This window comes from Ursus maritimus, unplaced genomic scaffold (genome assembly GCF_017311325.1).
Source record: "Ursus maritimus isolate PB19 unplaced genomic scaffold, ASM1731132v1 scaffold_25, whole genome shotgun sequence".
Classification (NCBI taxonomy): Eukaryota; Metazoa; Chordata; class Mammalia; order Carnivora; family Ursidae; genus Ursus; species Ursus maritimus.
In genome coordinates, this window is record NW_024425008.1 from 40,930,981 (window position 1) to 40,950,843 (window position 19,863).

Genomic DNA, 19,863 nt, shown 5'->3' on the forward strand with positions numbered 1-19,863 from the left:
CTTTGGCTTGGGTCATGATCCCAGGGTCCTGGGATCCAGTCCCACATCGGACTTCCTGCTGAGCAAGGAGCCTGCTTCTCCCTCTCCCTTTGCCCCTCCCCTTGCTCATGCTTGCTCTCTCTCTCTGTCAAATAAATGAATAAAATCGTAAAAAAAAAATTGCATGCAAAATGTTTACATTTATACATTACTGCCACGTTAAAAAAAACCTGTGTATTTAATTCTATAAATTAAAATAATTCTTAAATATCAGGAAATAGTGAAAACCAATAGGAAAAGTGGAGGCATTAAAGAGGTGAATAGGGAGTGAGGAGAATTGGAGGGGGGGTGGAGGGGATGGGGTGGGGCGGTGGCAGTGGTGGCGGAGTTGAATAAATAGGATGCTTTTATTTTTACTTTATTAAAACTTGCTCTCAGTCCTGGTCTTCTGCCATGTTCACAAATACAAATTCAACATTACAAGTAAATCAATTAGTTTGTAAAAGCAGTGCCTTGGACAAGACGACGGGTTTCCCACGAGGAAGGCCGGAAGAAGATCCTGGGGTGCGTGTTTCAGGCCCCAGAGCCGCTGCTTCTTCCTTCAGGGGAGAAGCCGGGCTCAGGGAGCCTGCAGACACGCCTGGGCTGGAGACGTGACAGTCCCTGCTGCAGGAGGGGAGCTGTGGCTGCAGCAACCAGTCGCAAGAGATCAGAGCTCTCTAGTGTGAGTTATGAACTCTCAGGGATGGATGGTCTTGAAGGGGATGGGGAGGGCAGGGGGCAGTCACTGGGGGTTAAGAGGAGGAGCGACAAGGCAGACATCTGTGCTCTGAGGCCTCCTCTCTCCCTTCCATTCCAGGAGTGCAGGGCAGCAGCTTTCCCTCCTCCTGGCGAGGACCCTCGAAGCGCAGTCATCAGAGAAACACAGCCGGGCGCATTACATCAGCACAGGGTGGGGCCTGGAGAACAAAACAGCCCCTCACTGCTTTGAGTGGGAATGATTCAACTCCATTCAGGAATGGGTCAAGGGGGAAAATCTGCAGCTCAAACCTAATAATTTTTGCCTCTTGTTTACAAAGAGTTTGCAATGTGAGCGAGGTAGAGAGCCAGAGCTGTTACACTCTTTTGCTTTAAAGGTGCCTCTTAGAAGGTTCCCTTTCATATTCCTTTGGATCGCTTTTTGCTTTTCTATACTCATCTTTAAAAAAAAACAACCCACATTGCTTTAGTTTTTAATAGTCCTTGTCATGATGCAGAGGGCCAGACTCCAGCTGTTCTTCCCAAACCTCTGGGAGAGGCCTGGTTACATCTCGTTCTCGTAAATCTTGAATCCAGTTCTAGCAAGTCTTTAAGCCTGACCCTGACATGCCCAGGCAATGGATGATTAGAAACAGGAGAGGCGGAAAAGTCCAGTGCCAAGTTGTGTCCACTTAAGAAACACACCGTCTGGCAACGGCCATTTCAGCATGTGGGGTGGAGTGGCACGTGTCTGTCCGTACGAAGCGCAGCAAGGTTATACGTTTACGGTTTTACTTTGATATTTTTATACCACTCTACGAAGAAGACCGAAGTCAGGGCAAGGCTGCTGATTTGCTGACAATATCTGGGCCCATTGAGAGAGGACTTTGTTACCTATAAAAGTGCATTTACCTATGTTTTGTGACAGAGAACTTAATAGATATAAAAGAAATTGTTTATTAGTATCTATTTGTGTATCTATATCAATCCATATCATGTATCTATTAATGCCAATTATTATAAGTTATTAATATGAAATGTCTATTGATATGAGTTATTCAGTATTTAGTAAAGTTAAAAATTTAATTAATAATGAAGGTTCACCAAAACCCTCGGGTGGGGCTGCATGACTCATCCTGGTCAATGCACTTTGACTGAAATGATGTGTGTCAGTTCCTGGCTGAGGGAGTTACAAGCTCTCACTTAACCCTTCAGCTCTCCTTCCTTCCCTTCCTTCAGCCAAGGAGCCCACACGTGCATCTGGTGGAGCAATCTGATAGAAGCAGGTGACCCGAACCACCATGGGAAGAGAATTTATGAGCGAGAGTCTTCAAAACCTAAAATGGACTGTGTGAACAAGAAATAAATTTTTGTATGTAAGCTGTTTAGACTTTCAGTTCTGTTTGTTACTGCAGCATAACTCGTCAATCCTAGCGAATACATCCTTCACCAACATCTCTCTGATGCAGGAGAAAAGCTGTGCCAAGTGGGGAAATTAAGTACAATATGCACTTATAAAGGTCACATCTTCAGACCATCGAATATGTGACAGGGTAGTTAGTGAAAGGACACTGGGGAAGATGTGAGAAGATGGTACCATCCCAATAATTCTGATGTAGTGGAAAAGTGGAATAGTAAAACTTTTTACTATGTAGTGTTTAAAGGGCGAGTCAGAAATGTTGAGAGGTAAATTGGGACAACATTTTCAGAAGGCACATAGACAACATACATGAATAATTAAATTATAACAGATCCCTTGGCCCACAGTTTCATTTCTAGAGAATGAATCTTCAGAAATAGAAGAGTGGGAAAATGTATGTGTTCAAGGATGTTTATTGCAAAATTAGTGGGAAATGATAAACATCCCAAGTATCCAACAATAAGGAATTGTTCAAAGAGCCAATTGTTTCATTTCTACCTTAGAATACTACGTGGGTCTAATGACAAAAAGACAGAGTCTTATGTATTGACGTGGAGTAGGCATTCTGGTCCGCAGCCTTTGAGATGGTCCCCAGGGATCCCTGCTTCTGGTATTTATGCCCTCGTTTAATCCCCTTCCTTTGAGTGTGGGTTGGATCTAATGATTTGCTTGTGATAAATAGATATGGCAAAAGTAATGGGGTGACACTTTTGAGATTAGGTTCTTCTGCCTTCTTCTCTTTTGCTCTCTTGGTTGCATGCTCTTAGGGAAGTCAGCTGCCATTATTGCAAGCTGACCTATTGTGATATTGTGATTTAGAGTAAGAAATACACATTTGGTTTTCATCCCCATTCCTTGCACAGAGCTCTTAAAACCATTGGAATTTCCTAAATGATGAGAGTGACAAAGGTGTCCTAGGTAACCTAAGGATGGGGGATGGTTGCCAGGGGACCCAACTATATGCTTAGAGGGTTGGGACTCTCAGTCCCACCCTCTGGCTTCCAGGGAAGGGAGAGGGGCTGGAAATTGACTCAATTGTCAATGGCCAGTGATTTAATCAATCACAACTACGTAATGGAGCCTCCATAAAATCCCAAAAGGATGGGTTTGGAGAGCTTCCAGGTCAGTGAGCATGTGGAAATTCAGGGATTAAGGTCCACACCCCTTCCCCATACCTTGCCTTATGCATCTTTTCCATCTGGCTATTCCTGAATTATATCCTTTTATAATAAACCAGCAATCTAGTAAGTAAAATGTTTCTCTGAGTTCTGTGAGCTGCTCTGGCAAATTAATTAAACTCAAAGAGGGGGTTATTAGAACCTACAACTTATGGCCAGTGGGTCAGGAGCACAGGTGACAACCCAGACTTGTGATTGGCATCTGAAGTGGGGGCATTCCTGTGGGACTGAGCCCTTGACCTATGCAATCTGATGCTATCTCTGGGTTGATAGTGTCAGAATTGAGCTGAATTGGATTTGGTTCCAGCCCAAGATGGTGACCTAGGAAGACATCAAACTCATCTTCTCCGTGGAACATACCAAATTATACCTATTAATAGAATAATTCCTCTTGAAGAATTGAGGTGAACTGCAGGACACCCAGCTGGTGTCAGAGAATTGCTTGGTGTTCAGGGATAAATCCACCCACTGGAATTGGGTGCAGAATCTTACCTGTGAAGATATCTACACGTGTATCTCTATATTTGACACATAATAGACCTTCAAAAGATATGTGTTGAGTGTTTTTATTTATATTTTCAGCAAATATTTACCAAACACTTATATGCCAGGCATTTTGCTGGCTCTGTGGATACAGTGCTGAGCTACTGGACACTTATAAAGGACATAGTCTAGGAAGGGAGATCAATATAAGCCAGCAAAGAGAGCAACCTGTGGAGGAGTTCTGAGGTAGAGATGGTCTTGGAGTATTTGGGGAAATGAATAATGGTGGCTGAAGCAGAGTGAGGGAGAGGGAGATGGTGAGAGGTGAGGCTGCAGCAGCGGGCAGAGACCACATGAAGATTCTCAATTTTATCCTAAGTGCCATGTGAGCCACAGGAAGCATTGTTAAGTAGGAATGAGCTACTTTATTTTGAAAAGATTATTCTGACTGCTTTGTGTCAAATAGGTTGTCATTGGGCAAGAATTGAAGTAGGAAGTCTGGTTATGAGGTGATGGCATTGGTCCATGTGAGAGAGGTGGCTGTAGAAAAGGTGGGGGGAAGTAGCACGTTTGGTCTACATCACGGGGACAATTGTATCGACAAGGTTGGTGATGGATTGGGTATAAGAGTTGAAGGATGGGAAGTGTCAGAATAACCCTCATATTCTGGTTGGTATAGCGCCGTTTCCTGAGTTGGGGGAACGTTGCAGAAGTGCTGCTGTATGAGGAGAGATGAAAAGTTCACATTGAGATGCCTGAGAAATATTCAAGAAGAGTTGCCAACAAGGCAGTTAGATAGTGGGTCTGGAATGTAAAATAGAGGTCTGGGCTAGAGATAGCAACTTGGGAATGATTAGCTCACAGATGTTTTCTAAGTCCATCGGGGAAATGAGGAGGGAGAATAAAATGAGAAGTCAGGGCTTAGGACTTGAGATAACACGTGGGAACACACTTAATGCTATGTTTGGTACAGAGGAAGCACTCAACAAATGTAAGCTATTGTTATAATTTATAACAACTATTGTTGTCACTGTTGCTGCTGTTGTCATGAGTAGAGGCACAGACAAAAACCAGGAGAGTGTGGTGTCACAGAATATGACAGGAAGGCATGTAGAGAAGGACGTGGCCAAATGCTACAAAAATCAAGAGCTACAAGTGTTGCCCTGGAAACATTTAACTGTTCATAGAGTGAGGTACCTACGGGCTCCAATTTACCTGGGTTCTAAAAGCTGGGTTCCCTTGCTGCCATTGACCCACCAATAGTCTTTTGCCACTTAACCCAGGTTCAGGAGACCCTCACGATCCTCTCAACCATTGTGGCATATTTTCGTCTATAACTGAACCAATAGAGTGATGAATCTTAGCTGCACTGAGGTAGGGTTGTTCCCCTTTTGTTCAGGATAGGGTAGGATCGAGACACAGGTGGATTAAGGCTACTTACATGGTGAGATCAGAGAACGCTCCCATCTTGCCCCTGATTCTCCTCTGATGGGGGAGGGATGGAGGAAGAGTGAAGTCAATGAGCACCTAGAGAATGGACTGGTGATGCTGAACTCATTCAGTACTCCCAAGACAATGAAAACTGTGTGAGTATGTAGTGTGTGTGTGTGTGTTTGTCCAGCCGATGTGTGAACAAAGGACAGTTATGGGATGGGGAGGTAGTGGAGGGAGGATGAGTAGCTGCTCAATCCTAGACTATTACCCTTGCAAATTGGATGGCCCAAGATATCCAAACTTCAGGACTGTCCCAGCTATGAGAACGGAACATTATCTGACACTAGGGCCTTATCACAGGCTACTTCCCTGGCATAAGGTGAGATTGGGACTTCTTGGATGCTATATATTGCACAGATGGCCTCATATTAAGAAAATTCAATGAATAAAAATCTAAGTTCTTGAAACAATTCCTTGAGTTGGAATTTGATTGAGGGCAAAGATCATGTCTTATATTTCTTTCATATCCTTCACCCATTAGGACCTCCTTAAATACACATTGTTTCTCTACTAAATAATTCATCTCAGGGCTCTTGGAAATAATGAACTTCCCCAGCACTCAGAAGATACATTTCTATTTTCAAAGATTTCCTGGCAACTCTAGGGGTGTATCTATTCTACAGTCAAAAATATATCTGTAGACAATTTTAGTTCAAGTGTACATATAACAAGCAGAGTCAAATTCATGCCTTCATAATGACTTATCATGATATTGCTCAGCTTGGCAGTTTTGTTTTAATAGGCAAATATGTGCTTTATAATCAAGGATGATTATATTCCTAGGTACATAGGAGGAAAGAGGAGTGTAACATACTGTTATAGGAAACCGGGTACTTTCAATTGGAGTTAACTTTGCCAGGAAAATAGTTATAACTTTTTAAGGGTCCCCTTGACTTTTAGAAGAACAAGTTTCTCAGGGCCCAAGACTTGCTCAAAAGAGAAAATGGATCTCCTGAATTTGGAGAATTTGCATTAATTCCAGGGGCCAAATTCCTCTTCATCCCTTTTCTCTGTTACAGTAGAGCAGAGGTGACTCATCTGGTGGTAGTGGTGGTCAGTCTCTGGAGGAAACCTGCAGACCACTATGGGCTGTGCTGACTTGCTGTCCTCCAGACGCAGGTTCTGAGGGATACACTCCAGCAACCCTGCATAGCCAGTGGGAGTCTTCCTTCTCCAAGTCTGAAAAGGATGAGACTTTTCACCTCTAAGGAATCTTTATTTTGTGCAAGGAATAAAAGTTCAGAGGCCCTTTTCCAAAAAAACCTTTATAACTTTATTTTTAAAAATTCTTTCTAAAAGTCCAGATTTTAACTTCTGCTACTGTTGGGCTTATGGTTGGGTTCATAGACACAACCTCTCTTTTGGCATTTCTGTCGAATTCCAAGAGGCTGAAATGTTTCAGAGGAGGGTGGCGGGGAGGGGAGCTAAAGGATCCTATCCTATAAAGAGCTGGATTTATTTAGCTCTATGGTTTTCTAACTTCTGGTGTGTGTCTCCTTGTACCATTGCTGTAGCACATTATGACCACAAATATTCCTCTCCCTGATGGAGTGCTGGGTAGCACGGTCCCAGAGAGACCAGTTGTTTGAAGTGAATACGTCCACTCCTTGAGCCATGCTAAGAACAGACTTTTATGCACTTATACCTGTGTGGCCACCCAGACCGTAAGCATCTTGGAACTTTGGGGCTCATAATTCAAGGAAACCACTTTTATGCACAAATGAGAAATACATCCCATCCCTGGTTCGTGCATCACTGAGGGCTGGGCCATGAGGAAATGGCAGCCACAGCTCACAGAAGGAACAAGAAAACCACAGCTTTGCCTGCAAAATTGGCTGCTTGAAGCAAAGTGTGCTAGGACTTTGGACAGGTTATATGCTCAAATTTGCTAAATCATTTATAAGAAGCTCTTTTAAAAACAGAAATCTTTCCTTAAGCGTCTGTGTTCTGAATTAGACACATCTCTATTTAAGTGTCTTTAGGCTTTATTATTACGGTGAAGTGCAGGTGCAAGTGTGGAAAAGCAAACATTGAGAAAAGCTATGGTCTTTATAGAGCAGCAGGGCTCAGTTTTCAATCATCTGATGCTTTCCAATGGGTGAGCAAAGACCTGAAAGACTGCATTCTCTTTAGGACAATGAGATCAGGAAATAGTCCATTATTTTAACTTGTTAAGACAAGTTATAGAAAACTATTTCACGAGTTCTCTTTAGGCACAAGGGTGTCGTGGAAGTCTTTTCTAATGGGCTCTTTCTCTGGAGTATGAGTGGGAGCCGGCTACGGCTGTCCAGGAAGAAAGTCTTGAAATCCAGCTAAAAATGAAGACCTAATTGATTCTCCAGGTCTGGGCAGGTAAAGAATCAAGCCCTTTTGTCTAGGCAAAAGGAGCAGGTAGATCACAGTAAGTAGGAACACAGGTGTTAGAGTTGAGTGCTGGTCTTTGGGTGCGAGGCAAGTTTTCTTCGCTTCCTTCTGTGCTTCCTGTCAGGTGCGGGAGATCTGAATGAACAGATTCTGACTCCCGACTGAAAGGAGATGAAGTCTGTGGATGATGACAATGATGGTGACGACAACGATGATGATGACAAGCGTTTCCCTGATGATAACCCTGCATACTATTCCAGACATTTTATAGAAGTCATCAATTCTCGCAGTAACTGCTAGCTCGTGGGTGCTGACACTATTTGCCTCCTCCAGATGTAGAACGTGAGATAGGGTTTGCATGACTTGCCTAAGCAAAGTAAATGATGGAGCCAGGATTTGAACCCAGGCAGTTTTGAGTCCATACTTGTAACTCTGTTTCTTAACTTATATTGTCTCACATAATACAGCTTGCCCACTAAATGCTTTTTCTGATAAACACACTATGTGAGTTAACTTGGAAGCATAATGCTTCAAAATACCAATGTCCTCTCAGCAAATATCTCTGGCAGCTGGGAAAATATAAAAATAGCCTCTAAGATTTGAAGTACAAATTGGTTCCATTCTTATTTGCCTCAAGAATGTCCTTTAAACACTTCTTTTGCACGTCCCTTAAGCATGCACCTTGGCTGAGTGGAGGTAGATCTCAGAGAATATATCCAGGCATTTGATTCTAACGTAGTCGGCTCTGACGAACCAATAGTGAGCGTCATTAGAGTAACTGTTACCACTTACTAAGCACTGCCGACATAATAGGCACTATTCTAGCATTTCACGTGCATCACCTCTCTTAATCTTTGATCAGACTGAGGAGGCAGGTTTTATAATCCTAATTTTACAGATGAAGAAACTGAGGCACCAAGAGTTAAATAATGTGTTGCTTCACATCCCAAGACAAGAATATGGTAGACCTTGGATTTGAACTTGTGTCAAGGAAGTCTCTCAAGTTCTCGCTCTTAGCCACTGCAGTACCAGAGCTTTAGAGCACAGTGATATTTGTATGGATAAGAATGTAAAAATTGCTATGTCAAGTTCCCAATCATAATCAAGGGATTTGTGATGGTTTTTTAGCATGTCGACTTGGCTAGGCTGGACTACATTTCCAAGAATTCACTTTCTTGTATGTTTCTGGTCACAAAGGAACCACAGGGAAAATTCTTGGGGGATTTGGAGGACTGCCAGGAAGCAGCAGCCATCTTGTAGCTCATGTATGCTGTTGCTCTTCTGCTGAGTCACTTGATGATTGGTGTTGAACAGCAACTGGGTCTGGCCTGCAACTGCTCTACTTCCCCTGGACCCCGCTTCAGTTTCTCTGACTCCCGGGCCAAGTGTGTGTTTCGTTAGCTCTCAGAAGTGTCCAGCTTCTGTCCAGCACCAAGGTCAGGTATAGGATTTATCTACTCTTGAGGGATTTCAGCTTGTGCCTCTGGCTTCTAGCCTACCCTTGATATCCTATACTTTACAGCTATCTTCTCTTCCTGACTGCCTGTCCTGTGCATGTCAAGCTCCATATCACATGTGGAGACAACAGCCTTACAGAGACTGTTTAGCCAGTCCCACACTGTACAAGGCCAATCCCTTGGAACAAGTTCCTACTGGTTCTGCTTCTTGGGTTGAATCCTGAAGGATACAGTTCTCTGCAGGTCAGCTCTATAGCATGGTCCATGCACCAGCATCAAGACCATTATTTAGGCTCTATATTCTAAAATGCTATTTTATTTGATTCTTACCTATGAGTTAAACAAGGTAGGAACTCTTGTCCCATCTTACAAAAGGGGAAGCTAAAGTCCTGTGAGGTTTGAAGACTTATCCACAGATTGCACAAGATTAGACCCCAAACCAGTGGACTTTAGTCAAGTGTCCTAAGCCTACTCTGAGCTTCAATGTTAGATCTTTGGAAATTAGATCTTTGGTGCAAGGTCAGCCTTCTCCATGTGTAGTTTGAGCTGAGATTTCTCAGAGTCAAATTATAATGGAGCTTGATTTGACTTTTCTCTTTGATACCTGCTGTCATAGACTGAAAGCTTATTTCCCCCATTCCCCAAAATGACAGTATTAGGAGGTGGGTCCTTTGGGAGGTGACTGGATCATGAGGAAGGAGCCCTCATGAATGGGATTAGTGCCTTTATAAAAGAGACTTGAGAGAACTCCCTGCAACCTTTTGCCAAGTGAGGATACAGTGAGAAGACAGTTGTCTATAAACTAGGGTGTGGGTCCTCACCAAACACCACATCTGCTGGTGCCTTGATATTGGACTTCCCAGCTTCCAGAACAGTGAGAAGCAAGTTTCTGTTGTCTTTAAGTTGCCCAGTCTATGGTATTCTGTTATAGCAGCATGAAAGGACTAAGAAAGCTGCTGATGAATTTTTTCAAGGCTCACTCACATGCACACTGTTCACATTTTCTTATCTTTCACAGTCAACCATATTACTGTCTAAGGTATAGTGGTATAATATTGCTTTCTCCTGATCAGGCACCTTGTGAAGAAAGCAGAACAATTTGAGGAAAGTTAATAATATAAAGTCTTCTGGTAGCTTATAAAACAGATGTGATCTATTTACATAGGAATGACATCAGGATAAAATTCTAGAAGACATTAACACATTAATCCCTTGCCTATGGACAGAAAAAAGTATTATTTTTCCTTCATTAAAACTGAATCTTACCTGAAACTTCTTTGCAATGGTTCTTGGCGTACATGAACCACACATAGTGCCCAGCCTTCTAGAATGTAAGCAACATGAAACCAGAGACCTTGTCTGTCTTGCTTATGATGGTCTCTAGCACCTGGTATGTAAACAGTGCTTAGTGCATAGCAAGCATTCAAAACACATTGACAGGATAAATGGTTTTTAAGTGAGTTGGTTGAAGAGAAACCTGTGAGAATGAGTATTTCTCTCTTATAACAATAGCTAACACTGGGATACTATTGTATAGCTTATTTCTTGGTTTTGGAAAGTCATAACTTAATGACAGTGACAACCATGATAACAATGATAGCAAACACTTACATAGCAATTTCTTGTATCAGCTCATTTCATCTTTATGAAAATCTTGTAAGTAATTCTCACCTCCAATGAGAAAATTGTGGCTCAGTTTAAGTAGCTTACTCAAGGTCACACAGCTGCTTAGTAGTGAAGTGAGGCCCAAATCCAGACAATGCTCTTCACCAGTATAGTATATTACTGTCCTGTGATTATTGTTTGTAATTGAATTGGATGATAAATCCAGTTTAAGCAATGAGTATGTTGATAGCCATTGTCAGTTTGTGGCTATTTCATCCCAACTCTTGTTTTAGAACATATGTTCATTAGACATGTCTACACATGCACGTACACAGGCATGTGTATATACACAGAGATGTTTATTCTTACGACAAATCTCTTTCCCAAACACTGCATAATAATCACATAGGGATTAGCCATGAAAAGGATGAAGATCCCTAAGTGCAGGAGCTTCCCCTCAAGGGGCTGTACTACCATCTTTATATTGATTGGCATCCCCCACTGTTTTTTGAAAGAAAGTGAGAAATATGAACTGGAAGAAAATGGGTGGGGCCACATTGAAGCTGTGGTGCCACAAGGGTACGAAGGAAGAGGAGGGCGGGAGGGGTAATTTGAATAGCTTCCAAGCTGAAACCACTCAGTAGACATTAAATGGTAACAGTCTTCCTTAAAATTTTAACAATGGAACAGGAGGGAAGGAATTTTCAAGACACAGGGGTCAGGACCACTCTGGGTATGATGTGTGTAAGTAGAATCTTCAGGAAAGACAACTCTTCTGAGTCATGTCACACTGAAATGAATTGAAAAGTATAGTAAAGCACTAATTTTGAAAATTTGGGAGCTGGCTAGTCTCTTTATCTCATTGGTTCCAATCCCCCTCCCACCCCCACCGACTCTTCCCCACTGTTTGTCTCAACTACTCTGCTTTCTTGCTCAGCTCTCTGTGAGTGATCCAGGCTCTGCCATTTTACCTTGGTCATCACACACACTGACCATGAGGCAGAGCTCAGCTGGTTGAGTCTAGTGGTTTTCATTTGCTAGAAAGAACAGGGGTTTCTAGTGCTGTTATAAAGCTTATCTGCTCATGTTATTTCTCAATATCAAATCACAGTAGAAAAACAGAATTCCCCCTGCTTAACATAGGTAGGATTACACTTGGGAGTGTTGATGACTTAAGCAAAGATTTTCCACCTACCGCCAAGTGATTGATGGCTTATCCATCTGCATATAAAACCATTGTTTAAATCTTGGTTCTATGAAAGAAAGAAAGAAAGAAAGAAAGAAAGAAAGAAAGAAAGAAAGAAAGAAAGAAAGAAAGAAAGAAAGAAAGAAAGAAAGAAACAACAGGCCCAAAATGGAGTCAGTTGTGCTTAACCAGCGTCACCAAACTGAGACTTAATACTTAACCTAATTGCAGTTTCAGCCTTTCCCAGGAATGTTATCTTAACCAGTCAGTCTGGAATTCCTGGTCAGTACTAGTGAGGTAATTCACCTGATAGACCCCTGCCATCCCCCAAAGGAAGGTGACCTTGCCTGAAGCAATCCACTCTTTGCTGTTAACTTTCTTGTCCCATCCCCTTCTGCCTATAAAAGTCTTCCATTTTGTACAGCTCCTTGGAGCTCTTTTCTGTTTGCTAGATGGGATGCTGCCCAACTCATGAATTATTGAATCAAGCCAATTAGATCTTTAAATTTACTCAGTAGAATTTTGTTTAACAGTTTGAATGGGTAATATCACCTGCAGTTTCCAAACAACTGCATATTTTTCCCCCGGAGTAAAATACAAAACAATGAGAATGAAGACTTGAAAGTTGGCTTCTTAGTTCTCCCCTGTTCAACAAACCTAGAAGAGCCTGTCACTTGTTATGTTAATTGCTCTGTGGCTAGATTTAGTCTGTGATTTGTTCCCATGTTGTCTTCTCACAGCTAGAGGAGAAAGTCCATCCCAGCAGGTGTCATAAACACCAATTTAATTACTATTTAGGTCATATTATATGACTAGACACAATGGGTTTTTTGATTTTTCCTAGAAAACTGTGAGAGTGTTTTGAGGCAAATAAAATGAAATTTTTACATGTTTTTCTGTTTTTGATGTTAAATTCTCCATCAATTTGATCCATACTTGGGTATCAGAACTTGCTTTCTATTCAACTTCTGTTCCCAGTTTTAAAAATACTATGTGTACATTCCTCAAGGTGTTAGGTCCGTATACATATATATGTATACACATGGGCACATTAGTAAACCATTTCTATTTTGAACAGCATTCAGATTGGTGGGATGTTTAAATGTCTAGCCAACATGCTATTTGAATTATGCTACCCCTTGAGCCCTCATTAGTTCTCACGTAACCACTGTGCTAGATTCCTAATTAGACCTCCTGATTTCACCCTTTACTCTTGACAGCTATTTTCTACACAATAGCCAGGGTAATTTAAAAAAGTAAATCAGATCATTATCACTCCCCTGCTTATAGTTTTCCGGTAGCTTTCCCTTACAATGGGAGGAGAATCCAAATGTCTTACCACGGTCTACACAGTCCTACATGCTCTGGATCCTGTCTTTCCCTATGAGCTGATCTCACACGGACACCTGGACTTCACTCTATTTCAGGATATAAATATTCTCTGCCTTAGGAGCCCTTCTACTTGCCCTTTCCCCTGCCTAAACCTTTCTTCCTCCAGATCTTAACATGACCTGCTTTTTCTATTCATTCAGGTCTCAAATAACATTTTCCAAGAGAGGACCGCCCTACTCACCCTGGCTAAAAAGTGTGTGAGGGGTGCTTCTCTATTACTCTACTTTTGTATTCCTTACAGAATTTGTCACTGCCTAAAATTATCTTACACGTTATTTGAAAAAAATGTTTATTGTGTGGTACCCCACAAGATTTCAAGTGCCATGAAGGCAGTGACCTTATCTGCTTTTCCATTGCTGTACTCCAGTGCCTAAAATGCACAGGCATAATTCAGGTGCTCAAAGGATTACTTGGTGAATGGATGAACAAATGAATAATTCCACTTTAAAGGCAGTTCTATGTAAATGTGTGGATTTGGCGCCAGCTTCTGTATTTGAAAAACTTTAATCATAATTACCAGTGCTGACTGGTAATTAGGGAATATTTTAGTTGGAAATATTGTCCAATCATTATTCCAAGGAGGCATTCCCTTAGCAACATCCCTGTCAAGGGTCATCTAGTTTCTATTAAAATATTTCCAGTGTTGAAAAGCTCACTCCTTATTTATGCAGCATATTCAGATGTTAGACAACAAATATTTTTCCCTTAAAATAAACTAAAATCTTCCCATTATGCTGAATCTTAGCCCTAGTTCTGTCTTGAAGGGTTACATAAGATGTCTTTTCTTTCTCTTCCACACAGTATTACTACTCATATAGTCTTCTCTCAGCTAAGCTTCTTTTATAACCTCAATGATTCCTTAAATGACACTTTTAACAGGACCTTCATTTTTGTCATATTTTTCAAGAAATGTTTGCTTCCTTCTCCTTTATTCTGAATCCATCCTCCTTTGCCAACAGTCTTGTTAAATTCTGCCACCCAAAGTAGAGCATATTAAAGCCATTTGAATATGGAAAAAAATCGGGGGTCAAAAAAATCATGAAGAGGTTGAGCGCCATGAGAGTTTCTTAGTGAAGAAAAGTCATTTTTACCAATAAGACTTCTTTCTTCATTTTGTCCTTTCTTTCAACCATATTAGTGTTTCCCTAATTATAGACCCGAGGAAAAGGAATCATGAGAGGTTATTAGATTTCTCCTTTTATACCACCATGCAGATGGATGGACTTCACAGGGATAATTCTTTCCCCCTTGACCTTCAGTAGGGTAGAATTTTCTCTGGGAGAAAGGGAGTTCTTGACTTCTTGAGTTTAAGGTTCTGCTCCATCTTCAGTCCAAAATCTCAACAAATATAAATTCTTTTTCCAACACTTAATATTGCCTCAAAGCAATATTCTTTCATTTCTTTCTCATCCCTTCTCAACTTCAATAATAACCACAGTACAAAAGCTGGATTCATAGTAGAAGCTAAGTGATGACTCTCCTTCAAAGAGAAAAGTGATCAAATGGATAATCTCTCCTTCTTGGATTTCTCTAGAAGTACTTTGGTCTGTACACTTTGAATGGCATATGAATTACATGGCCACGTTGAAGGGCTTGAATGAATTCCAAGAAACCACTGAAGTCAAAGTAAAAATAAACAAACAAACAAAAGACACTTAAAAATTTTTCAAAAAGTGGGTGAAGAAATGTTTCTTTTTTTCTGTTCCAAATGACTAGCTTTCTTAAAATCTATTTCTGAATGGTCAAGTACTTTTCTGAACATTGAAATCCATTTGATTCTATTACAGTGAGTGGTAGTGAGTATTTCATGAGAAAAAAGAGATCTTCAATGGACAAGTGGTTCTCTATAAACAGTGTTGTCTCATTCATGAGGTAATTGATCTTATTCAAGCCTCATGGCTTGGGGACACTTCTGCTATAAACATATGGACACACAGAGAGAAGATGGCTTCACAAGCCTAAAAGGGACATGATGCTTTTAGACCTATTTTCAGTCACTGGAGTATTCACTGCCAGCATCTTGCTCAAGGCCCAGAGTTGGATGACACTTTCTACTTCCATACACACCTCTTGGCTGGCTTCTTGGACTTGGACAAGTGACTTCTTTTCCCGTCCAAATCCACCCTTAATCTCTATTTCAACTACATAAAATTTTACAGCAATAGCAATGGCAGATAGAAGCCATGAAATTTACCCTAGTGATGCCTCTGAGCACCTCATTTAACTAGTTTTATGACTAGGCCACCTCCAGGTTTCCCAGTACTTTCTTGCAGATCTGATGGTCAGCTGGTGTGGAACACAGACATCACTAAGCTGGCAATTCCAAATGGATTCAGTTCAAGATTTTTTACCTTCAAAGTTACTCATTTGTGCACACTTGCAGGAAAAGAAAGATTTCAATACCATATTATTGGTTCTAGATATTTGTGGTTAAGGCTTCCAGAAAGGACAGTTTAAATATTCTTAGTTTTCTCTAATGGTGATGGTGGTTTTATGTAAACAAGGATACCCCTCTGTGATCTTCACTAATGAGTTGTCCATGATGGAATGAAGGAAAAGGGAGGGGGGGTGTATGCAAGAGGATAAATGAGACAACAATGATGTTGTAGAGGCTGGAGTGAGAATTCAAGGAGATGAGCTAGGAGGAGTGGTAGAGTCCAAGGAAATTATTGTATCATCTGTTTAACTGTCCTCCAGGGAGAAGATGCACCAGTTTGCTAAAAGAGAAGCCAGAGCAGATTTATTTGGTAATGTGTGGCCCATCTTCCACGATGGAGAAAATTAGATCTAAATCTATGAGGTAGAGCTGGAAATTATATGTTAGAGATATTTTCCTTGTTACTGGAATGTCACCGCTCTATGTAAAAATGAAAAGTTCCTAAAGACAGTACAAGAAATCAAAGACATACAAGCCTCAAAAATTATGCCTCTTTGTTAGATGATTATTTTTTTTTCCAGGGGAGTATTCTATCATTATTGCTCATGCAGAGTTTTTGACTTAAATGTCCTTGAAGAACCTATATAGAAAGAGAATAAGGTTAATAAAAGATGCAAGAATTGTGGTAATTGGTGTTTTGTGGTCAAGATCTTTAAATTGCGGTCTTTATCTTAAAATCAAAGAGCTAGTGCAAACAGAGTCTCTTGTGAGGTAGCCAATGTTTTGTACCCATTTTAGACATAGTGCCCCTAGAGGGAACTTAGAGCGAATTATACCTAAAAACAAATGTTGGTTATCTTCATTGGATAAGTTCTTCTAGGATAAATCAAGACCACCAATAATTGCAAGACAGCATGTAGTGATGGAAAGAAGAAAGACAGAATACCTGGGAGCTGTAATTTGCGTCTGGATGCAGACAGCCAAAATCATAGAATATAGCACTTGATCTATTAGATTTGCTCTATTTATTTCTTGTTTAGAAATTCAGGCAGGCCTATCATTGTTTTTTCATTCGAGTCTGATTCTTTCCTTTGACTTTACAGCTACCTGGGGTCTCTGTTCATCTGTGTATCACAGTTGAAGTTGGCTTGGGTTCAAATCCCAGCTCTGTCACTTCCAAGTTGTGCAGCATTAAAAATGCCACTTACCTCAGCCCGCTGTTAGCTTGGAAAACGAAGACAGAGGCAAAATTGTCTATGTTGTCACTTTAGTGGCAAGTGTCATCCTAGAGAAAAAATTGTGAAGGAAAAAGAGAGTGAGGCAGCCCAGGAAGAAGAGAAAATGCAAAGGGGTACATTCCCGAGGTGGCTAGAGATTTGTAACCAGCGTTGGTGATTGCGCAATCTTTCAGGACAGCTGCAGAGAGGCTGCATGAATTGTTACATCTCAGAACAGTCCACCGGTGGGAAGAAAGAGAAGGATTTATCCATCATCTTTCATCTCCTGTTGGCCAGTCTTTGATCCATGATTCCATGCACTTCTGAGTTGTACGAGCTGGTCCTCCTAACAGCCGCTGTGAAAGCACAGATCCAAGATGGCAGCTACCTCTTCCATGTGAGTCACAGCACATAGGGCACACAGTACACAGCAACAAGCCAGGGGCCACGCTGGTAAGCTTTTCTCTACACTGCAGAAAATGGGGAACTAGTGCCTGTATGTGAACACCAAGAGGAGCTCATGGCCCCTCACACCAGCCTTTGGCAAGAGGCAGAAGGCTCCGGGAGTGAGGTGAAAGAGAAGATGGCTTTCAGTCCTGCCCATAATGACATCTGATTCGAAGAGCAGCTGCAGTGGCAGGTTCAGCTGGTTTAGCACACAGACTGCCATGAGGATAAAGACGAACCTTCCTCTCAGGCTGTGCTTGGTGCTGCACAAGCTTTCTGAAGAGTCATGAGTAACAGGAAACCATTTCTGAGGGAATCCCAGGTGGGAAGCTCGCATAACCTGCACCCAGGACGTTACCCATCTTTTCTAAACCTTGGTTTCTTTACGGGTAATGAGCAGTAGCTACTATTATTTCCTCTTTTTCCCCTTTACATGCTTCCCTCCACAACATCCTCTCCCTCTAGCCATGTGCCCTGCTCAACTCCAAGTCTGAGTGCTTGTGGTCTCTTATCCTTGGAATCCTTTGCCAGGCTTTCTAAATTGCTTCACTTTCACTACTAGTTTTCAAGGATCCTAAAACCCATTTTCTTGTATGATGCCTTCTTTGACTGACGAGGAGGGACTCCTGCATGTTCCTCAACTTCCAAGCAAAATACATGAGCATGTTATTTAGGCTTTCCTAAAGCTTTAATTGTTTGTGGCCTTGGCAATGACTGTATTTGGAGTGCCTCTCTAAAAATATTGTGGATAGTGATATTGCCCATATTGTTCCATGGAAGGCAGAGACTGCTTAAGTATCTTTTATGAGTAGCAGCAGTTTTCTTACTAGGAGCAAACTTATTGTAGCTTTTGGCTGTTGACAATGAAGAGGTAGAAATGCTCCTTACTGCTACTGGTTTTTTAAAATTCATTTTACTAATACTCATGAATGTCCCCTTATTTCCTCTGACCCTCTCACCAGAGGAGGGTAATTTTTCTGCTTAATTCCACGGCATGAGATTCCCTAATAAGGTAACAAGCTGCCTGCGATAGATAATGGATGATATGCCCCAACACCACCCCCAAGTCCACAGGGATTGGAGTTCGACAGGTCAGGGTTGCAGTTTGAGTTCCACGGACCAGAGCTGGGCAGGGGAAGGAAGAAGTTACCATCTGTGTGTCCAAGAATGGAACAAGTCAATGGATGATTCTGATTCACTGTCCTTCGGGAGCATGGAGGATTAGCACTAGCTCACACAAGTGCTGCCATTAAATACAAGGAGCTGCTTTCAGGTTGGCCGATGGGAGGCAAAGTGGAGAGTTAGTTGCTGGGTGGGACCAGGATGATGCAAGATCAGGAGCGAGAGAGGTCAGTTTCGGACAATTGCAAGACAGAAGCTGGAGCACATCAGCCTGCCTTTCATGGCATTGGCTGGACAGTCAGCATGTGAGAATGCTGAAATAGATGAAAAGCACAGCATCGGGGTAGGGCTGATGCCTGGGAGTGCCTGTGTGGAAGTGACGTCTTAACAAGAGGCACACCTGCCCTCCCATCTGTAGCTGCACACAGGCACTGAGCTGTACATTTATGGGAAATAAATATATGTGTAAATAATTCCAATTTGGTCAAGGAAATGATGTAGCAGCAGGTAAAATCTGCTTATTTGCCTTGGTTTTTCCCTGGCTGGGTGATGCACGTATTTCATAATTGGTAAATGCGAAGTGGTGTTCACCACCCCTCTCACATGTACACCTTGGCTTTGTTCCTGTCATAGGCAAAAAGCCAAAGAGCCCTTGTTTCACACTGTTTTGGAGCATTTTATGTTCCCTTGGGTCAGAAACCTCCTTTTCTTGTTTTTGGTATGGTGACTTTTCAGCTCACAGCCTGGGTAGGAAAGTACTATTTGGTTCATGTCAAATTTACTCTGAACTTCGCTGGCCTCAAAGTTCATGTCTTGGAAGCTGTAGCTCTTCCCATGGTTTGGATATTTTACATCTACTCGTTACATTCAGAAAGCCAGAGTTTAGACTAATGGAAAAAAATAGCTAAATCGATGACTAATTTTACATCAGAAGCTTTTCAACCAGAGAAATAGTGTGCTGCAGAGTAAGCCGAGCCACCCCGCCCCTGGCCCCCTGCCCTCTGCTTGAAGTGAGGAGATTTTCAAGTGTCTCTTTGAGAGAGGGTGGTGGAACGACAGAGTGGAGGTCCAGCTGCACAGACCCACACAGCAGATGGGCCAACCGAAACACAGGCGGCCTGAGGTTACTCTCCACTGGGCACTACTGACCAAGGCTATTGAGTCATGCAGCCACTTGTTATGCTGAAGAGGATTGTTTAGGAAGAAAAAGGGGGTGGTTTTCTTGCTTAATACATCCATTTTGGAGGTCGTGACCCATCTCTCTTGTTGCCCACTTTTATTTATACACCATAAGGAATAATTCCCAGCTCACCTTCCCCACTCCACTCCTTTGCCAGAACATATAGAAATGTCCATGTTCAAAATGAAAGCCTCTTGTTTTCTTGGCTGAATATCAAGATTTTT

At 41.8% G+C, this 19,863-nt stretch overlaps 1 long non-coding RNA gene and 1 pseudogene across 1 annotated transcript; both read left to right on the forward strand.

Annotated features, from left to right (window-relative positions):
- The first annotated feature begins 514 nt into the window (after positions 1 to 514).
- On the forward strand, positions 515 to 2,084 carry LOC121105186. Its single transcript, XR_005837573.1, has 3 exons — positions 515 to 703; positions 839 to 931; positions 1,957 to 2,084. It is a non-coding gene; the product is annotated as an uncharacterized LOC121105186 (long non-coding RNA).
- A 5,743-nt stretch (positions 2,085 to 7,827) lies between these two features.
- LOC103674540 overlaps positions 7,828 to 19,863 on the forward strand; it is a 95,241-nt pseudogene continuing 83,205 nt past the window's right edge.